Source organism: Strix aluco, chromosome W, assembly GCF_031877795.1.
Source record: "Strix aluco isolate bStrAlu1 chromosome W, bStrAlu1.hap1, whole genome shotgun sequence".
NCBI lineage: Eukaryota > Metazoa > Chordata > Aves > Strigiformes > Strigidae > Strix > Strix aluco.
The window spans coordinates 27,817,274-27,833,322 of NC_133970.1; the positions used below are offsets into that span (position 1 = coordinate 27,817,274).

Sequence of the window (16,049 nt, forward strand, 5' to 3'; positions counted from 1 at the left end):
TGGGGTTACAAATAGCACCTGAAAAGGTACAGAGATCATCACCGTGGCAGTACCTGGGGTGGAGAATTTGTGAACAGACCATTGTCCCGCAACAGGTTAAACTTAAAACTGATGTTAAGACTTTAAATGATTTACAGAAACTGTTGGGAGCCATAAATTGGATAAGGCTGTTGTTGGGCCTAACTAATGATGATCTGCATAGCTTGATTGATATTTTGTGAGGAGATCCTTCACTGACATCACCCAGAGTACTTACAGAGAAAGCGAAACAAGATCTCCACCGTGTGGCTAACGCCATCTCAGAAACACAAGCATCGCGATGTGTGCCCGGCCATCCGTATCAACTGGTATTATTTAACCCTCCAGGGCAGCCCTATGCTCTGCTGTTTCAGTGGGATGAAACACTTAGTGACCCTCTTGTTATTATTGAATGGATTTTTTTGTCACACCAAATGCACAAGACGGTCACTACTCGTCCAGAAATGTTTGGCAAACTGATCATGAAAGGTAGGCAGCGCCTACTATTACTTGCTGGTCAGGAACCTGTGTGTATCATTGTTCCGGTTACTATGCACATGTTACAGTGGCTAATACAAATGTCTTTGAGCAAGCTCGGCTTTCACATGCATTTTTTCCACCAAAATGCCAGGGCAATACAAAACCAGTTTTCTTTATCAAGGCATCAGGCTAAAGACATCACTGCGACTTGCCCTGAATGCCAGAAGGACTCCCTCTCTTCAACAGCTAGTGGTGTCAACCCTCGGGGACTCACCTCCTCAGAATTATGGCAATCTGACGTCACTCACTTTGCTGCATTTGGAACGTTAAAATATGTTCATGTGTCTGTTGATACCTTTTCTGGAGCAGTGTTTGCGTCCTGCCATACAGTGGGGAGTCAAGCATCTGACCGGCATTCCCCACTCACTGACCGGACAGGCCGTTGTGGAGCGTACGCATGGCACGCTAAAGTGTCTATTGCAACAACAAAAAGGGGGAGATGGAGGGTATCAATCTACACCTCACGAAAGGCTAAATAAGGCATTATATGCCATGAACTTTTTAAACATTTCCCCTGTCTCACAGGTGCCACCAATATTGCGTCACTTCTCGTCACAGATACCAGATCAACAAGAAGTCCAGGGCAAGGCTCAAGTGTTAGCAGAAAACCTGGAGAGTGGTAACTGGGAAGGACCATATCCTTTAATAACCTGGGGAAGAGGTTATGCTTGTGTCTCCACAGGTCACGGTCCCCGGTGGTTACTGGCAAGGTGTGTGCGACCATACCTGAGGCGTGAGAGGCAGCTTTTGGTGGACACTCAGGAGCCGGCTGTGGGTGCTGTGGATGCCCCTGTGCCGACAGTTTGCGGTCTCTTCAACTGATCATTCAAGCAGAATGTATGGGTAATGCTTGCTACTGCAATAGGACAAAATACACTATCTCTGTCCTTAATCACACTACAGTTGCCAACTCTTTTAAGAGAAAAGGCTAACAGTACTTGCAACTCCTTAATGAAATATATAGGCTTACTAGTCACTAGTGAAAGATGCAGCTTAGACAAAATGTAGTTATTAATAAGGATGAAATGCTATAAGAATGTGTATTCAACTTTCTTTGTTTAGCCATGTTAAGAATTAAGAACTCAAGTGTTTAACCTTATTAGAAACTCCCTTGGTTTTCCCCCTTGAGTGGTGGCCAGGCTCTGGGTGGAACCCAACAGGAGGATGAAATCAGATGTTTCCGCTCAAAGAAAAGTGCCAGTTATTTTGGCCTGCTGATTTAGATATATGAGGCTGGACCTGCTTGCAGCGATGTTGGATGCCTCACCTACGGATGGACGCATCGCGTAGGATTTCCGGTTTGCGAGGAAGGGCACTCTAAATTCTCGCTGCATCCAGGGTTCCCCAGCAATTGCGGATCTGACTGTTAGTACCCCATTAACTAAGTGTACTATTCTGTATCTTCCTTATTTTGTAATACTCAGTCATATGCTTTATGGCAGTGATGAGAGTGCTTGTGTGAAGAAGACGTGTGCTGAATCTGATTTTGTGTGCATCAGTGGTCAGTGTGTGCCTAACAGATGGCAGTGTGATGGGGATCCGGACTGCGAGGATGGGTCTGACGAGAGTGCTGAACTGTGCCATATGAGAACATGCCGGGTAAATGAAATCAGCTGTGGTCCTCAGTCAACCCAGTGTATCCCAGTGTCCTGGAAATGTGATGTTGAAAAGACTGTCCTACTCTTTTCAACTAGTAACTGTAACTGCTGTTTTATTTTTAGCCTTTTGTAGAATTGTTTTAGGTATACTGTGTTTTTTGGAGTTTGTCTAAACCTTCATTGATAAAGCTCTGAAACAAGTCTTGCAGGTGCAGATATAAAACAAAGAAGGGGGAGATGTGGGAGGCGTTGGCCTGTCAGCCCTGCACAGCCTCTGAATCAACAGCTAGGCTTTGATGAGAAACAGGCCTTGGGAGAAAGATAAGAAACTGCTGAGTTGTGCCAAGGTGGCAGCGGAAAACAACGGGCAGCTGCAACACCGAACTGTGGAAAAGTACTGAACTGTGAGAAGTTACCGCCATGTGAACAGCGCGTGAACAAGAAGGTGATTGGTCTGCACAGTGCGTGTGAGAGTGGTCTTATGCTGATAGGAGAAAAGGTTGATAGCTGTCTAATTGCTGATTTGCTAATTATGAAGTAAGAGCTTTGGCGAGAGCATAAGTATGTACTGTTAGAAAAATAAACAGCTTTGCTGGATATACCTCTCATAGTGTTGTGCAAGTCCGATATCCTCCCGCAACACCTACCAATACCCTTTTGAGTCTTTAAAGTACCCTCTCCTGAGGTAGTCTATACCTAGGATGCACGGGGCATCTGGGCCAGTCACAATGGGGTGCTTATGCCAGTCCTTCCCAGTTAAGCTCACTTCAGCTTCTAAGAGGGTCAGCTGTTGGGACCCCCCTGTCACTCCGGAGATACAGATGGGTTCAACCCCACTGTGGCTTGATGGCATCAGGGTGAACTGTGCGCCAGTATCTACCAAGGCCTTATATTCTTGTGGGTCTGATGTGCCAGGCCATCGGATCCACACCATTCAGTAAATCCAATTATCCCTTTCCTCCACCTGGCTGGAGGCAGGGCCCCTCTAATCCTGCTCACCATCACTCACTTGTTCTAAGAGTGACTCCTGCAAGAATGACTCACAGGTCCCCTCTAGAGGGTCAGGCATAACGTTGGCCATTCTACTCTGTCTGGGGAATTTCCGACTGGACACTGGAGCTGCGTTTCTCTTGGAAGAGTCCCCTTTCATGGTGGTCTTCCCCTTCAGCTGCTGTACTCGTGCAGCTAGGGCGGGAGTGGGCTGTCCATCCCACCTCATCATGTCTTCTCCATGGTTGCAGAGGAAGAACCACAGGGTGCCCCGTGGTGTGTACCTTCCACTGCCCTTCTCTTGGGTGGGGAAACGCCTGCTTCTAACAGCCAAGACATCGGCCCGTGCAGGTGGAATGTAGGACATGTCCTGTTCCACTCTCTGGAGCCTCTGAGACAGGTCCCTCACAGCTGAAACCCAGGCATGTTGGGAGGAAGGGAGGTTTCCCTTATATTGCCGGAGCTGGCCAGCCACTTCATCCACTGTCTGAGTCTGATTGTCTCGCCACCAGGACGCTACTGCTAATGCTTTGGAATGTGCCTCTGGTGCACTTTGCAGGAACTTCCGCCACATCAGCTGTGTGCAAGGGACCTGATCTGGATCCATTGGTGACTGCTCATCATTCAGATCACCATAAACCATATCAAACACAGCCATTTCCCTGAGGTTTTGAATGCCTTTCTCCATGTCAGTCCACTTGCCTAATAGACATAGAGCATCATCCTTGTAGGGGTACCTCTCCCTCACAGCGAGCAGGAGTCGCTTCCAAAGGCTGAGGGTTTGAGCCTGTTTCCCTATTGCCTTGTCAATACCAGCCTGCTTGGCTAAAGATCCCAGCTGCTTGGCCTCTCTCCCCTCCAATTCAAAACCAGCAGCTCCACTATCCCAGCACCGGAGCAACCAGGTGAAAATTTGCTCGCCTGCAATGCGGCTGAAATCCTTCCGCATATCTCGCAATTCACTGAGGGATAGAGATCGGATGATTACCTCTGGCTCTTCCTCCTGTTCTCGTGATGGGCCTGGCTCATCATCACCCTGTGCACTGCGAGGGGATTTTTTGGTATATTTGGTTTTCCGTATCGGGCAACTGATATTGGTACTGCTTGTCCCTCTGGCCCAGCTGCTGTGCTGGTGGAGGCGACCGGTACTGGCACTGCCTGTCCCCCTGGCCCAGCTGCTGTACCAGCAGGCTCACTTTCAGACCCTGCAGCTCTTTCTCCCCCTTGAGGGCAGTGATCAGTGTTAAGGGCGATGCGGTAAGCATGGGCAAGCCTCCAGCACATCGCAGCGAGCTGCATCTCCCGGGGTTTGTCAGATTGGCAGCACACCTTTTCCAAACACTCCACCAGTTTATCAGGACTCTGCACTTGTTCGGGAGTGAAATCCCAGAACGTTGGGGGTGACCACTGACTCAGGTACTTGCCCATCTTCTCCCACATACCTAGCCATTTATAAGTATCTGCCCTCGGGGCAGGTTTCCGGGTGGTGCTATTGTTGGAGAAGTACCGAATGGCCCAAAACAAGATCAGGCAGACATTCAGTAAGCATTGTGCTGCAAGCACACTGGCCTGGATGCTCCAGGGATAGCTGAAACTCTCAAAAACCGAGAGAATCTCTTCCCCTGGCTCACCCACAGAGGGGGTGAGACCCTTAACAAAAGCCCAGGCAGCAAACAGGTAGCGGTTCACCCCCACAAGCAGCGAAATGAGCCCATTATAAGCAGACAGTAACCAGTAGAGCAGAACAAGACCCCTGATACATTTTCCACCGAGAAGAAACACCAGCACTAGGAGCATAGAGTGGATATGAGGATTAATTCAGCCCCACCACGCAAGCAAATTGCCCAGCATTGCAAACATTTCTTATCAAGCAATACAAGTAAAAACAGAAAAATTACACCTAACAGATTGCTCTAACACACCTTCTCCTTTTGTCCTTATTTCAGTCTTCTCCAGCCTCACGTTGGAGCATCAAAGTTGTAATGGTTTAGCCCCTGCCGGGGTCTGAGACCACGTGGCCGCTGCCCCTCCCCCACAAAGGGAGTGAAATACAAAGCCCCGGTCTGAGATAAGGAGAGGTTTAATACAGCAGTGCAACAGCAACACAACAAACAACAACAATAACAATAACAATGAACAGGGCAAAATATCTACCAATACAGCAGTGAGAGAAAACCCGGCTGCGCCAACCCCACGTGATCACTGATTCTTCCCACGCTCTGGCGCCTGGAGGTGATGTCAGCATGGCATATGAATAACCCAGCTAGAGCTTCCTCCCCCACTGCTGGGGAAACTTAACCCTATCCTGGCTAAACCAGGACAGTTTCTTAATGGGCTCATGAAATAAAGTTTAATTTACAGAGTATGTTGTCCTGTAAATTTGAGAGATCCAAACAGACTGTGACACACACCCCCCTCCAAGTGAATTGAATGTAAACAGGAGGATCAACATTATTTTGTCATGCCTAGGAAAAAAAATCTCTGTAGTACATTTTAATTATTCCCAATCTAACTGCTAGTAATATATATTATCATTCACTTTTTTTTAAAATCATAAATTCAGTTTCCCCAGATAAGATCAGATCATCCTGTTCTTGTGACAGCTAACACTGACCAAAGCTCTTCCCCCATGGCCTGTGAGGGTGTTAAGTATTAAAATCTTTCTCTTATCTACAGGAGAGCAGATTGTGGAAGTGGATATCCTCTTAGCCCTGGTCCTACCCTGGACATGTTTGCTTTGAATCCAGGAATTAAAATAGATTCATGAAGTAGGTTACAAGTCATGAGCAAATAGGTCTTTAGAAAAAGAAGAATCTGAGGCAAAACATTAAAGGATGTCTCAGAACTTACTGAAGAAAAATTCCATTCTAGATGGGGCAATGCAAGTGAAAAATCTACTTCTAGCTGTGTTAAGAGAATCAATATCAAAGCAACTGAGCAGAGAAATGATATTTGCAAACAAGACACAGTAGGGCAAATTTTTGCACTTTTCAAAAAGGCAAGGAAAGCAGATTTAAGATTGTTATGACCAGAAAGCAATTTTAAATCAGATTTGAGTGTAAATATAGTTCTTCTTTCAAATGCTGTAGACGTTATTTGTTATAAACTCCGAAGCTTAGTTGCTATGTTTTGTTTTTATTTTCAGTTCTTAAAGGCTGACAATTATTTCTAAATATCTCAAACCATATTCAAAATCAAGTAAGTACACCAGCTCATTTATCTGTCTGAACAATTCCATTCCAGAGACTGCCAAGGGGAATGTAAGAAGTTCATCTCTCTCAATGCTCCTCCAAACTGAAGCAGAAACAGGTTTTTTGACCTCCTTATATACTCTTTACAAAGAAGGTACTTCATCTGTGAGAGACGACCTGTAAAAACAGGTCCTGAAACAAACAGGCCTGCGAGAAACAAAGACTGAGAAAAACAGCCTGAGAAAGAGATAAAGGATAGTGGGGGGAGTGGAGGCCCTCCGAGCTAAGGAATGTCTCAAACACTCTCAAGTAATGAAACTATAGTCATGGGGTGGATAGCATGGAGGTTGAAGCTGATAAAGCTGCCCAAATAACACAGGATGCAGCTGGAAGGGGGAGCCTTGTGGAGACAGGACAGCTCTGCTCTGGTGCACCTGGTCAAGTTTCAAGGGCCATCTGTCCGGTGAATGACCTTTGCTTCATTATCCACAAAATGCATATTAAAGTTAACACCCCTCAATATGCTAATAAAGATTAACAAGATCATGCTAATTACATCATCCCATGAAGCACCTTACCCCTCCCCATATATGGGATACATAGGTATGTGGGTCCACCTAGGAGACGAACCCAAGGGAACTGTGACAGCACATCAATTACAACCAGAAAGAACAAATGAATGTGGCTGAAGAGCCAGGTTGAGCTACTCATATAGCTAATGAGATAATCCCTCTCCCGTGTGCTGACTCCCACACACTGTTGGTGTGTGAATTCAGATAAAACTAATAGAAAAACTACCCTGGCAAAAATAAAGGGGGGGCGGGGAATCAAAATGTTATCCCAAAAATGGGGGTTCATCACCCAGTGTGCAGAAGCCCAATTCACACACAGGATGGAGGTATTTTCCTTTATTATGTGGATGCCCATGCACAGGTGACTGTCCCAAGACAGCACACCGTGGTCCCAAAAACTACGACTGTTTATATACACAATCTATACATATTCAATACACTGATACATATCTACTAAGTGATTGGTCATAATCTCTATGCTTAGCATGTAAATTAGCACGCATGCCTAGTTTGCCCTCTCCGCCTACTTTTTTGGAGTCTGAGGTTGTCACAGTCCACTCGGTGGACTCATGACGGTTCATTTACTACGATCTCAAAAGTGCAAAATTAAGGCGACCAACACCAAAGGGATAGCATCAATCAAACAGTGAAACTTTATTGTGCTGCCTGTGAAGTGGCACGCAATAGTTAGAGATGGGTGAAAGAAAGGGGAAAAGTAAAGCGAAGTTTAGAAAGAAGAGAAAGAGAGGTTATAGCTACCACCGCTGATCTCAAGACATCCTAATGGTCCCAGGTCCAGCCAGCGCTCTGTCGTTGGTCATGGTGATCCTTGGTGGGGAAGCTTCAAATTTTCGTTGCCCAGAAGTGATCTTTTATGCTTAGTAAGACACCTTGCTCCTCCTCTGCCTCAGGGATCTCTGCCCTTCTCAAAATTCAATTATCATATCTCCGCCTGTTGTGGTTTGAACTCAGCTGGTAGCCAATCGCCAGGTGGCCAGTTGTTTACTTCCCCCCCCACCCCCAGTGAAATAGGGGAGGGACAAAAGAAGAAATTTGTAGGTTGAATAAAAAAAAATTTAGTAATGCTAACAAAACCAACAGTAACAACAGTCCAAAACGGGTAAAATGCAGCAGTGGCTCACCGAGCAGCAACCGGTATGGATCTTGTCCCCAGCAGCGATCTGGCCGCAACAGAAAATCCCGCCACGTCGACCCGGAAAACCGAAAACAAAAAACGCGCGTGAGAGCACGTGTCCGCCTATATGCTGAGCATGACGTCCATGACATGGAATTCTCCAATGACTGATTGGGACTCAGCCCTCTAGCTGTGCTCCCTCTCAGCCCAAGGAAGTTAACTCTATCCTGGCCAAAACCAGGACACTGCCTTTCTCGAGTGAGGCTACCATGCATGCACAGGGGGGAGTGTCTGAGGCGTGGTCAGTCTTAGAGGCAGGTAGCCTTCAACCAGGAGGTGTGTTTTGGTATTATAATGAAGCAAAGATCATCTAAAGTTCATGATTTCTTCATCGATGCTATGGCAACAGTTGCGATCCATCTTTTTTGACAGTAGCGATGTGGTTATCTCTAACGGCTCCGGCTAGGCTCAGGTACTGAAGAATAGCACAGCACTCTTTCTACCACACAGTTCTGTATTCAGGAGCCTTTGCACATCATTCCACTCTTGGGATCAGCAACTGTGATTAAAACAGGCCGTTGTCAGGTACCTTACAGTCCATGTCCCTGATGACAACGATGAGACAATGCTGATCTTCTGACTAACTCTTACAGGGGTGCAATTAGAGTTGGTGGTCCATGGGTCGGTGGTTGCAATTGCCCCCTGCCGGAATTACCTTTTACCTAGTTTCCTCATAATTTGGCAGACATAGGCAGGTTGTCGCAGCTTGCTGTCTCTATTTCCCATTAATCCTGCCTAGGCTCCTGCTTTTTGACATGCATATACAATAGCGGATTGTTTCAAGGTTAACCATTTGTTTCTACCATTATCCTAACAGCTAATCATTTGGTTCTACATTGTTCCTAACAAAACTAACCTCTAACCTTTCAACATTTCTTTTAATACTTCGACATCAATTCCCCCCTTTTGAGATTTATCAATTTCTTCTCTTTCGATACTTCTCAACTCCATTCTGCACCAGTATCATTTGTGGTCTAGTCATCTGTTTAGAAATTATACTTCTAAGACATCCAAACATTCCAGCAATCACTAATACCATGATTAACAATATTATTAGAGTTTGTATCAGACTTTGCAGTCATCCTGTCAGGAAGAATCCAAAACCATGTAAAATTTTTTTTAACCAACCCGTTTCAATCCCTTCTCTTAGACTTCGACTAGATTTTGTCACTTGTTTCATAGTATCCCATTGTTTCTCCAAATCTTCTGTCACATTTGGGATATGTACACAATAATTACCATTATTTAATTTTTGATACCCACAGACACCATGCTCACGTAGCAGCAATAAATCCAAGGCTAGGCGATTCTGAAGGGTCATTCAAGAGGTAGTTTGCAGCTGTATTCAAATCCCAAGGACCAATTCTTGTCGCATTTGCTAATGCTTCAGTTTGTCCTGTTAAATTGTACAGCCAAACACAATTTTGGTATGATGCTATATGGGGACTGAAAATTGATTCTAATACCCATCCTACTTTGTTTCCCGTCGAAGGGTGTTGCCATGGGTCTGAGTTTGACCTTTTAACTCTTCCCCATAATTCTGCTGCTAGGGGTCTTTTTCTCCACAATGGCCATAAGGTTAACATCCCTAGAGTAATTTGCTTTCTGGGCCCTCTCAAGGATAACTGAGTTGACCAGGTTCCGTCACTGCTCACCCAAACAGTATGTCCTATGGGGGAAAGGGTTTCCCATTCACAATTTATAACTTTGTCCTTCATCATTGTTCCTGTCCAGGTATCTTTAATAGGAGTAGAATAATTCCTACACAAACATCCTAATCGTAAAGCTCAGGCCAATGGTCCTAGTCTTTGGATCTCAGATATATTTGTTAAACAATTAAAAACTTGAGTATAGTTCCAATTATACACCTTAGGAGCCGGTTTCCTATATTCTGTCAAATTTAAGGGAAGCACTGTCTTCCGAGCCTTCTCTTTTAATGGTTCTCCTTTCCAGTCAATGCACCACGGATTTGGCTGCATATAATGCCACTCTCCTTCTTCAGAAGTCTTCCAAACGGAGGGAAACTGCATTCCCCGTGGAAATCGATCACAAGGTCCAGCCTCCTTAGTTTCCCCTGATTATTGAGTTTCATTAATTTGCCAATGTAAAGTTTTAGAACCATCCCCTAATATTTTCCATCTTCCTAGCCCAAACGCCTTTTCCTCTTTCAGATTAAATTTTAATATGCCCGTACCATTAGTTAGCATGATGTTGAAGGGTCGGTTCAAATCAAGAGTTAAAATTCCCCAATCCAATGGGGAAGCTGCGGATTTCAGAAGTGGCAAGCATGCTGTAATTTGACTAACATTGTGGATTCTCCCAAAGGATTGAACCAATTGCAAAACCAAGTTACTGTGACAAGCAAAAATGCACTGACAAATCGATATTAATAACAAAAATATTTTTGATTGCTAATTTAAGATCATGTAAAAGTTAATTTCAAAGGTCCTGTTTCCTTAGACTTCCATTCTTTCTGCTCTGGGAGTAATGCCTTCTTGACCTTGGTGTAATGGATCCAAGAATCAATTCAGTCCACTTTCACTGCAGTATAGGTTTTTAATAGCATGGAGTATGGTCCCTTCCACTTCTCTTTCAATGGCTTGTCCTTCCAAGTTTGAATATAGATGAGATCTCCTGGTTGAAAGGAGTGGACAGGGGTATCCAAGGGCAGTGGCGTCCTCTGGTTTAAGTACCTATGCAAGGAGGATAAGATCTGCGAAAGAGAGATTAAATATTCTCTGTTTCCTGACCTCTAATATGCATCTGATCTTCCTTTATTGTAATTACATTAGCAGGATAAGATTTTCTGTACATTATCTCAAAAGGACTTACTTTTTCCCTAATTCTCAGGGTGATCCTGACTCTCAGTAAAGCTAAAGGCAAAGCTTCCACCCATTTCATGTGAGCTTCCTGGCATCATTTTGAAATTTGTCTTTTTAGGGTCTGGTTCATTCGTTCCACTTTCCCACTAGATTGGGGCCTCCAAGGAGTATGGAGATCCCATTTTATCTTTAAAATCTTTGACACTCCCTGTACTACCTCAGCTACAAAATGAGGTCCGTTATCTGATGATACCTTTTCTGGAATACCAAATCTAGGAATTACTTCTTTTAGCATTATCTTAATTACTTCCCTTGCCTCATAGGTGCGACAGGGGAAAGCTTCAGGCCAACCAGAAAAAGTATCCACTAAAACTAGCAAATACTTATATTGGTTACGTTTTGGTAACTCAGAAATATCTACTTGCCAGTACTCCCCCGGCATTATTCCTCACTTTACATTTCCTCCTATAGGCTTCTCTTCTATTTTCGGGTTATTGACACAACATGTTGGACATTTCTTCAACACTATGTCTGCAATACTCTGCATCTTTGACCCTGAAACATCTTAGCAGCAAGGACTAATGCGTCGGAACCCATATGTGTTTCCTGGTGTAGTTTCTTCAATACAAATTCCATTGCCTTTTCAGGAAAGAGAAGTTGCTGCAGGGGTGTTTTCCACCATCCTCATGCAGTTTTGGTACAGTCGAGTTGCTTAGCTAACTGGTCTTCTTTTTCCGTGTACTGCGGTGGATTCAAATCTAGGTGACGTTCAGAAATTAAAGCTCCTTCCATATTCAGGGTTTTTAGAGCTACCCTCTGGTGTCCTTTGATTATTTCACTGTTTCCCTTCTGATGTGCCGTGCAGTGAATTATTGCAACTTTCTTTGGTTGTAATAGAGCTTGCAGCAATTTCATAATCTCAGGTCCACATTTAACAGCAGCTCCTTGTGAGTTTAAAAGTCCCCTCTCTTTACAAATTGCTCCATGAGCATGAATGACTCCAAAGGCATATTTTGAATCAGTATAAATATTAACTTTCTGTCCAGTGCTTATTTCCAAAGCAATTAATTCCACCTTCTGGGCTGATGTATTGGGAGGCAAAGGTTTTGCTTCCAAAACACAGTCTCTGGTCACTATTGCATATCCAGCATGCCGCCTTCCTTCATACATGAAGCTACTTCCATCAGTTTATAGTTCTGAGTCAAAATCCAGAAGAGGAGTATCCTGTAGATCAGGCCGGCTAGAGTAAACCTGTTCGATGGTTGTCAGGCAATCGTGCTGCAATTTGCTATGTTCCAAGATTGGTAGCAGAGTTGCCGGATTTAAGGTGGTAGACATTGAAAGGGTGACATCATCTTGTTCCAACAGGACAGCCCTGATATTTAGCCAGCCTGCTGGGAGAAACCCAATGGTGTCCCTTGTTCTCTAGGAGAGTTATCACTCCATGGGGTGCAAATACAGTTATAGCTTGTCCCAAAGTCAGTTTCCTGACCTCTTTGATCAAAATCACTGCTGCAGCAATGGCTCTCAAACAAGCAGGCCATCCTTTCCTGACTTCATCCAACTGCTTAGAGAAATACCCCACCGGTCTCTTCCAGCTTCCCAATATTTGAGTCAGAACTCCTAGAGCTACTTGCTGTCTCTCATGCACATATAGTTGAAAGGGGTTTTCTAAATTTGGAAGCCCTAATGCAGGAGCTTCCATGAGTCTTTCATTGATTTCATCAACCCCCTTTCGACATTCTGCAATCCACACCAAAAGTCCTTTCAGACCTTTAGTGGCAGCATACAGTGGTTTAGCAATCAATCCAAAATTAGGAATCCACAACCAGCACCATCCGGTCATACCCAAAAATCGCCTCAACTGCTTTTTTGATGTAAGGACAGCAATCCTGCAGATCACCTCATTTTGTTCTGCACTTAGCTCTCTTTGTCCCTTCATGATGTCAGATCCCAGATATCTGACTCGATCCTTGGCTATCTGGGCTTTTTTCTTGGAAACACGATACCCTGCAAGTCCCCAAAAATTCAACAGACTAATGGTGGCCTCAAGACACTCATTGCAATTGCTTGAACCGATTAATAGGTCACTGCATATTGTAACAATGTTATATGCTCATTATCACCTTGTGACTGTTCCAGTTCTTTTGCCAATATTCTTAAATCCTTGCGGTAATGCAGTCCAACAAAACTGAGTCTTCCGTCTGGTAGTCGAGCTTTCCCATTCAAAGGCAAAAATGAGTTGACTCTGTTCATCCACAGGAATACAAAAAATCTTTTTTAAAATCTAAAACAGTAAAATAGACATTATTTTCAGGAATGAAGGCAAGTAATGTATACAGATTTGGAACCACGGGGTGGACTTGGGCAGTGCGAGCATTTATTTCTCATAGGTCTTGGACTAATCTATATTCTTGAGAATGGGGTTTTTGGACTGGTAAAATGGGAGTGTTAAATTCTGACTGACATTCCCTCAAGATTTCATATTCCAAAAAAGAATTAACAATAGGCTCCAGTCCTTTCCTCACTTCCAATTTAATAGGATATTGGTTTTTTTCTTACTGGTTGCACCCCAGTCTTCAATTCAATTTTAATTGGGGAAATCTTTGCATGCCCCAGTCTTCCTGATGCCCAGACCAGTGGTATTACTGCATCGGATACTTCTCCTGGAATGTCCATACGTCCTTCTTCTGGATTAACAAACACATCTGGGCTTTCCAAGCGTTCTCTGCGGGAATATGCAACTGCACCGAGTTTTCAGAAAAGGTTATTTGAGCATTTAGTTTGCACAGTAGATCTCATCCTAATAAGGGAAGGGGACATTCTGGCATATAAAGAAAAGAGTGACTTACCATATTTCTGCCAGTAGTGCATTCTATTGGCTGTAAAAATGGCTTTAATGTTCTTTTCCTGGTGGCACCAATTACACTGATTAATTTTACTTAAAGGACCTTTACAATTTCTAAACACTGAATGAGTAGCTCCCCTATCAATTAAAAAAATCTATAATTTCATTCCCCAGCTTCACTGGAACCAGAGGATCAGCTGGGGAAGTTTCAATAGATGATTCCTCCAGTCCCCTTCAGTCTAATTCCATTTCTGCAAAAACTCTAGCTTTTTTCCCCCCCGTCTCTCCCTGTTTTGGCTTCTGAGGGCATTCCCTTTTCCAATGTCCCTCTTCCTTGCAATAAGCACATTGATTTCTCCCTATCCGAACACAGCCCTGAGGATTCCGTGGACTTCCCAAGACACCTCTTCTATTTATGTATTCTGCCCTAAGGTTTCCCCTGTCTTTTCCTCATCCCTCAACTAAGGCTGCTAACAGAGAAGCTTATAACCTTGATTTCCTTTGTTTTTCTCTTTCCTCTATCTCATCAGGGTTATTAAAAACCTTATATGCCATTTTGATGAGTGTAGAAATAGGCAATCTTCCCGCCCCATCTACCTTCTGTAATTTTCTCCTAATATCTGTTGCTGACCTTCCAATAAACAACATATTGAACAATTTCTGATTGCTCATATCTTCAGGATTCAAGTCAGTCCATTTTTTAGCATCATATCATCTTCCTTGTCAGAGGAAGGTATAAATGCTACTAGTAATTTTAAATACTAGGATCCATCCAAATAGTTTTACAGTGGAAGAAGAATATTCTTTTCAGTCCTTCAAGGCAGAATTTAAAAGGAGTTGATTTGCACATATTTTCTAGCATAATAATCTTTTGAGGCCAAAGGCCTAATTCTGATTTCACTAATACTAATCTATATCAAACTAGTTCTAGTGACTTAATTGAAACTTCTGCTGAATGATATTGCCCTCATTAACCAAATCAAAATATGAACAGTCTGAACTCAAAAGGAAAAGTAAAAAATCCTGTGACCTGATTTAAAGAAATCTTCTAAACTTTAGCTATAGTTTTCCTAGTACTGCTCCACTCATTTTTCAGTTTTAGGGAAGAAGAAAATTGATGCTTCATTCTAACAATACACATAGGTACCTTATTAAGATTCCAAATCTTTTTTTCAGCACAACCTTTCAAACATCAATATAGCATGAATTTAATTGAATAAACCAGTTTAATTCTTCTTAGTATAAACACAGAAGTATTTCCATGGAGGGAAAAAAAGGAATTACACCACTGTAAAATTAGGCTAAAAACCAGGGCCAGCCTGGTTCCAAAGAGAGGAAGAGAGCAAAAATAATTAGCATCAGTGAGCAGGATTCAGGCCCGATCGAGTAACTAAAGTTAGGAAATATCACATACCAATTAAATTAGGTATACAAACTATTTCAGGAAATATGGGACTATTTCTTGCAGTCCTATGACTCAGCAAGGTTATTTGGGTTGGCATAAGACTAGATTTTTAAAAATACTTTTAAAGGTTCTGTGCAACTACAACATGCTACCATGGTTGTTACTCTGAAACAAATAGATATTTTGTCACCAGTTTTGCTAATGTATGAATTTTTCCTTTCTTTAAATAATTATATTGGTTTTGGCAGGGATATAGTTAATTTTCTTCATAGTAGCTTGTATGGAGCTATGTTTTGGATTTGTGACCAAAACAGTGTTGATAATATATCGATGCTTTAGCTATTGCTAAACAGTGCTTACACAGTGCCAAGGCCTATTCTGCTTCTCACACCACCCCACCAGTGCGCAGGCTGGGGGCGGGCAGGAAGTTGGGAGGGGACACAGTTGGGACAGCTGACCCCAACTGACCAAAGGGATATTCCATACCATATGACATCATGCTCAGCAATAAAAGCTGTGGGGAAGAAGGAAGGGGGGACAGTTGGAGTTATGGCATTTGTCTTCCCAAGTAACTGTTATGCATGATGGAGCCCTGCTATCCTGGAGATGGCTGAACATCTGCCTGCTGATGGGAAGTAGTGAATGAATTCCTTATTTTGCTTTCCTTGCACGTGCGGCTTTTGCTTTACCTGTTAAACTGTCTTTATCTCAACTCACGAGTTTTCTCACTTTTACCCTTTGTTACGGATGCTCTCAAATAAACAACCAACCACCAAAAATAAAAAATTAATTATTAACACAGTTAACTAGCTCTCCGTAAATTACAGGTTTGAATGTCTGCGAGAGGAGAACAGAACAATTTTCTAAGGT

The 16,049-nt window shown here is 43.3% G+C and overlaps 1 long non-coding RNA gene across 1 annotated transcript in view; it reads left to right on the forward strand.

The window, feature by feature from the left end:
• The first annotated feature begins 1,802 nt into the window (after nt 1-1,802).
• LOC141917722 (uncharacterized) overlaps nt 1,803-16,049 on the forward strand; it is a 251,586-nt gene continuing 237,339 nt past the window's right edge. Inside the window, exon 1 of the long non-coding RNA XR_012621417.1 lies at nt 1,803-2,008. This is a non-coding gene — a long non-coding RNA (uncharacterized LOC141917722). The remainder of the gene's footprint in view (nt 2,009-16,049) is intronic.